Source organism: Mus caroli, chromosome 2, assembly GCF_900094665.2.
Source record: "Mus caroli chromosome 2, CAROLI_EIJ_v1.1, whole genome shotgun sequence".
In the NCBI taxonomy this organism is placed as follows: Eukaryota; Metazoa; Chordata; class Mammalia; order Rodentia; family Muridae; genus Mus; species Mus caroli.
In genome coordinates this window covers 26398813-26404075 of record NC_034571.1, presented here as the reverse complement: position 1 = coordinate 26404075, position 5263 = coordinate 26398813, and the positions used below count along the sequence as shown (strand labels likewise).

The 5263-nt window shown below is 49.2% G+C and overlaps 1 long non-coding RNA gene across 1 annotated transcript; it reads right to left on the bottom strand.

Annotated features, from left to right (window-relative positions):
* Positions 1-663: 663 nt before the first annotated feature.
* On the bottom strand, positions 664-4918 carry LOC110308706. The gene is made up of 3 exons (XR_002379605.1): positions 4586-4918; positions 3205-3295; positions 664-1513 (listed from the first exon to the last, which is right to left on the bottom strand). It is a non-coding gene; the product is annotated as an uncharacterized LOC110308706 (long non-coding RNA).
* Between the last annotated feature and the right edge of the window lie 345 nt (positions 4919-5263).

Sequence of the window (5263 nt, the reverse complement as noted above, 5' to 3'; positions counted from 1 at the left end):
TGCCATCTGCCTCCTGACTGAGCACACAGTGTGCCATCTGCCTCCTGACTGAGCACACAGTGTGCCATCTGCCTCCTGACTGAGCACACAGTGTGTCATCTGCCTCCTGACTGAACACACAGTGTGCTATCTGCCTCCTGACTCAGCACACAGTGTGCCACCTGCCTCCTGACTCAGCACACAGTGTGCCACCTGCCTCCTGACTCAGCACACAGTGTGACCAGCTGCCTGGTGCCTCTGTCACATGCCTTCCCCACCATGGCAGACTGAAACCAGGAGCCAAAATAAGCTCCCTCCCCACCTCAGGCTGGGGCCTGTCAGTATCTGCTCACTTCAGATGCGATGGATAGAGATGCATCTGGGGCGTAGGGTGCCCAGATGCTGGTAGCACTTCCTGTGGAAAGCAACACCATCATTTTACAGTCCCACCAGGAGACACCAGGGCTTAGTTCTCAGTCTCACTAACACCTGGTAATCTCTTCTCTGTTGGTCACCCTGGCAGGGTGAAGTACTATCCCATAGTAGTTTTGATTTGCCTTTCCCTAGTGACTAAGAGACTGGGCAATTTGTAGAGGTTTGGTTTGTTTGTTTGTTTGTTTTTGTTTTTTTAGAAATTTCCAGTCAAATTCATTCCTCATTTTTATATTGTCTCATCCACCTTTTAAGCATTTAAATTTTTTATTACATTTTATTTAGAAGGGACACACTCATGCACAGACATGTGTGACAGTCAGAGGGCTCAGCTTGCAGGGGTCAGTTCTCTCCTCCACTCTGTGGGTCCCAGAAATGAGCTCAGGTCTTCATACTTCACCAGGTTTTCCATCTCGCCAGCCCCTCTTCTGAGCGTTTACTAGTTTTGACCTCTTGTGTGCAATACTGTGATCCATTTCCTATTTTCAAAGTAGCCCCATCATTGTGCCGATGTACTAGGCAGAGCTTTAATCCAGGTCCAACGGACACTTACACCCTATTTTCCTAGCCCTAGGAAGCAAGAGGGGTGGCCTGGTTAGGGGGCTGTGCAGGGCGAAGATTCAAAGAAGTGTCACATTGGAACTTTAAAGAGAGGAATGGCTGTGGTCACTCTGCCTTAGCCACTCTCAAGGCTGTCAGGTCACAGCTCGACGTTGGACCCCTTGCTAGTACAGGTTGATGGTTTTCTTTATTTTGTTCTCAAGAATACACTAAAGCCTACCTATAGCATCATGCCACCCTAACAAGAAAAGGCCTGGAAGGATTTTCTGACGACCCAAAGTATTGTAGGGAAGAAAACAAGTCAAATCTAGAGATGCATGCACCTGTCAACAACTAAAGGATAAAAATGATAAAGATTTAGGCAGTGGGGGCTGGAGAGAGAACTTGTTATGGTAAAGATTTAGGGAGGATCCTCTGGATCCATGAAAAACAGGCAAGCGAATTGCATTGTAAAGTCAGCACTGAGGGCACAGAGAGAGGCAGCTCCCTAGGACCCGACGGCCAGCTTACATGGTGAATGAAGTCCAGGCCACTGAGAGACCTTGTCTCAAAATAATAAAAACGACACACAGTGCTTGAGGAATGATATTTGAGGTTGTCCTTGTGTCTCCACACACATGGGGCACACACACACACACACACACACACACAATCTTAGTTAGGGTTTCCATTGCTATGAAGAGATACCATGACCGAGGCAACTCCTTTTTATTTTTTTCCGAGACAGGGTTTCTCTGTGTAGCCCTGGCTCTCCTGGAACTCACTCTGTAGACCAGGCTGGCCTCAAACTCAGAAATCCACTTGCCTCTGCCTCCCAAGTGCTGGGATTAAAGGTATTCGCCACCATTGCCTGGCTAAGGCAACTCTTAAAAAGGACAACATTTAATTGGGGCTGGCTTACAACTTCAAAGGTTCTACAGGCAGCTAGGAGAGGGGTCTCAAAGCCCACCCTCACAGTGACACACTTCCTCCAACAAGGCCATACCTACACCAAAAAGGCCATACCTCCTAATAGTGCCACTCCCAAGCATATTTAAACTACACACACACATACACACACACACAGACTGCCAAGGCCAAGGCCTGCTGGTCAGCAAGGATCAGCAATAACACAGATGGCCAAGAAGCCAGATTAGAGAGAAGAAAGCTCTGGAGGAATCATCAGCCCCAAGTTCAAGTACAGCAGGCCCATACCTTGGTGCCCAAATAAAAGGCCTGGCATGTGTAGTTCTGCATGCCTGTAATCCCAGCACTCAGGAGGTAGAGGCAGAAGGATGGGTAGCTCTAGGTCAGCCTTGGCTACATAGCAAGCTCAACGATATATAGTCTGTGCTACATAAGACAGAGAAAGAGAGAAAAGAGGAGAGACAGGGGTAGGGCTCACACTCACCAGAGAGAGAGAGAGAGAAACACACACAGAGATGTACACAGGAAATGGCCCTTTGAAAGCTTTTTTATTATGGAATATTTTGTCAGACTTGGGAAACCACCCCACAGAAGCAGTGAACTCCCACTGATGTGGAAAGACCTCCACTTCTTTCTTGAAGCCCAGAACTTGTCTCACCTCCTGTGTCTGAAGTCTTGATTGGTCATCTTGATCTATTTTATGTCCATAATGGTCTGTATGCAAAAGTAAGTGGTGTGGTACATGGTTCATAAAGAAAAATGACAACTTCACCACTCGAGTCAGACTGTAAGGGCCAGGTAGCTGAGCTGAGCAAGGGCAGCTGGATGCTCTTGTCCCTGCCACCCTGAAACTATAGAAAGCTTACAGGAAGAGGGAACATGAGGGGCCCCCACTCCATACTCAGGAGGGACATGGGTAGAAAGGAAATGAGGGGCTTGAGCTCAGAGACTGGGTCAGTGTCTGTCACTCCCCTACCATAGGGTGTCCTTCGGCTGGTCACTTCACCTCCCTGCTCTGAGATAGAGATAGGACAGGGGTTACCCTGAAGGGCTTGGTAATGACAACAGGACAATGGCTGTGTGAAGTGTTTACTGTGGCATGGTGCCCACCTCCAGCCACCACCACCCTCATCATATTGTGTAACCCTGGCTGGCCTGAAATTCACTATGTAGACCAGGCTATCCTTGAACTCAAAAGATCTGCCTGCCTCTGTCTCATAAATGCTGGGATTGAAGTGTCCACCGTAATGGCAGGCAGGCCAGCCTCTCTCAGTCATTAGCTTGTGCTCTGCAACAACTGAGACCTCATGTTTGTTGTGTATTTACCTTGGCTTGCTGGGACAGGAGTCACTTCTGCAAAGGGCAGAGCCTTATCCCAATGAGAATTCAGGAAAGTAGTCACATAGGTCACTCTAGCCTAAAAGTCAAAATGAATAAATAAATAAATAAATAAATAAATAAATCCATTATCAAGTCCACTTTACAGAGAGCTTGCAAATTTATCATATGTTCATCTTACACTTCTATGTTGAATTAATTCTTCAATGATTTGTTCTTGTTGATGCCAATGAAATAGAATCATCATAGCCTCTCTCTCTCTCTCTCTCTCTCTCTCACACACACACACACACACACACACACACACATACACACCAGTGTCTTAGTTGGTTTCTGTTGTTGTGATATGTGATAAACACCAGGACCAAAAGCAGCTTGGGGAGGGAAGGGTTTATATATTTACTTATTTATTATTTATTTCACCCTAACTGTCCTTCTCAGGGTCCGTTACGAAGGGAAGTCAGGGCAGGAAGCTGGAGGCAGGATCTGATGCGGAGGCCATGGCTGCTGCTGTTTATTGGCTTTCTCTCCACAGCTTGCTCAGCCTGCTTTCTTGTGGCACACAGAATCACCTACCCAGGGTGGCACCAACCCCAGGCAGCTGGGCCCTCCCACGACCATTATTGATTAAAAAAATGCGCCATAGCCTGCCTTATGGGCCGACCAAGGGGGAGGGGGTTGACACATTTTCTCAGTTGATGCTCCCTCTTGTTAGATGATTCTAGCGTGTGTCAGGCTGACAGCAACTTCACCAGGACAGCATCCTATGGCTTGACCTTAGCGCTCTGAGCACTCCAGGAAAACAGCCTAACACGGAGCTATCCCTATGTGTGTGTGAATGCCGTTTCTCGGAGCCTGTAGGCTTCCGATCCCCTAGAGCTGGAGTCACAGGCAGCTGAGTCACTCAGTACGGTGCTGAGGACTGAACCCAGGTCCTCTACAAGAGCAGAAATCTCTTAACTGCTGAGCCATCTTACCAACCCCTCGAATTTTAAACTACATTTAATCAAAAAACAAAAACAAAGACGGGGGCTGGGGGGGGGGGCGCCAAACGTGCCGTGGTGTGTGTGGAAATCGGAGGGCAACCAGAGAGCGGGTTCTTTCCTTCTACCCGGTGGCCCCTGGAATCCTTGTCAGGACAACAGGGCCAGGGCTGACTGGTGGGCCCTCAGGGTCTATGGTACAGACCCAGATGCCAGACCCCTCCCTGCTTTGGACAGCCTCTGCCACTGATGGATCCCCGAGTGGCCCTGGAGCTGCCAACTAAGATGTGGCTGGCGTGAGACCCCAAAAGCTTCAAGGTACGCTGTTATGTTCTGTTTCCTCATCCTTGCAGTGGCTTTGGGGGTCACATGGTAGAAGCTAATACCTCGTGGCTGGGAACTCCTGTAAGCAGTGGGTCGCAGAAACATCTGTCTTAATTCTGCTCAACTGGGGAGTCAGGGTCTCCTCCACCTGGGTTCCAGAACCCTGAGAGGCTTGCCCTGGTTCCTGCTGTCTCTGCCTGCACGCTACCAAGATGGTGGCTGGAAACAGGTTCTTTCCTCTTCTTCCGCTGAGGACAGGGGCTCCGGGAACCTTAGACAGGGCCTGGAGACAGCAAGGAACCATGTTTCTGGGCTTCTAAGTACTTGTTAAAGCATCAGCCAGTGTGTTGCCAAACGGTGCCCAGCGCAACAGACATCTGGTTCCTGGGTCCTCCAGGTGGGTGGAGCCTGGGGGAGAAGCTGCCCTTTTTTGCGCCTCTACTTTGTGGCAGGAGCTGGTGCTAGTGACCTCAGGTACCACCCTATTGAGAGACAGCTCATACAGCTTTAGGAACAAACAGTTCAGCCTCCAAACACTGTTCCGGCAGCGCAGCGGCTGAGAGGCACTCAGTGCAGACACAGCCTCCCCTGCCCCTCTTTGGAAGATGTTCTTGCGTACAGAGGCAGAAAACACAAAGACAGGAAGAGAGAAAGGGGGTTTTCAAATGCTCGGGATGGGATGAAAACACAGGACAGAGGACTCAACTTCAAACAGGTCTGTCCTGTTTAAGGAGGCGACA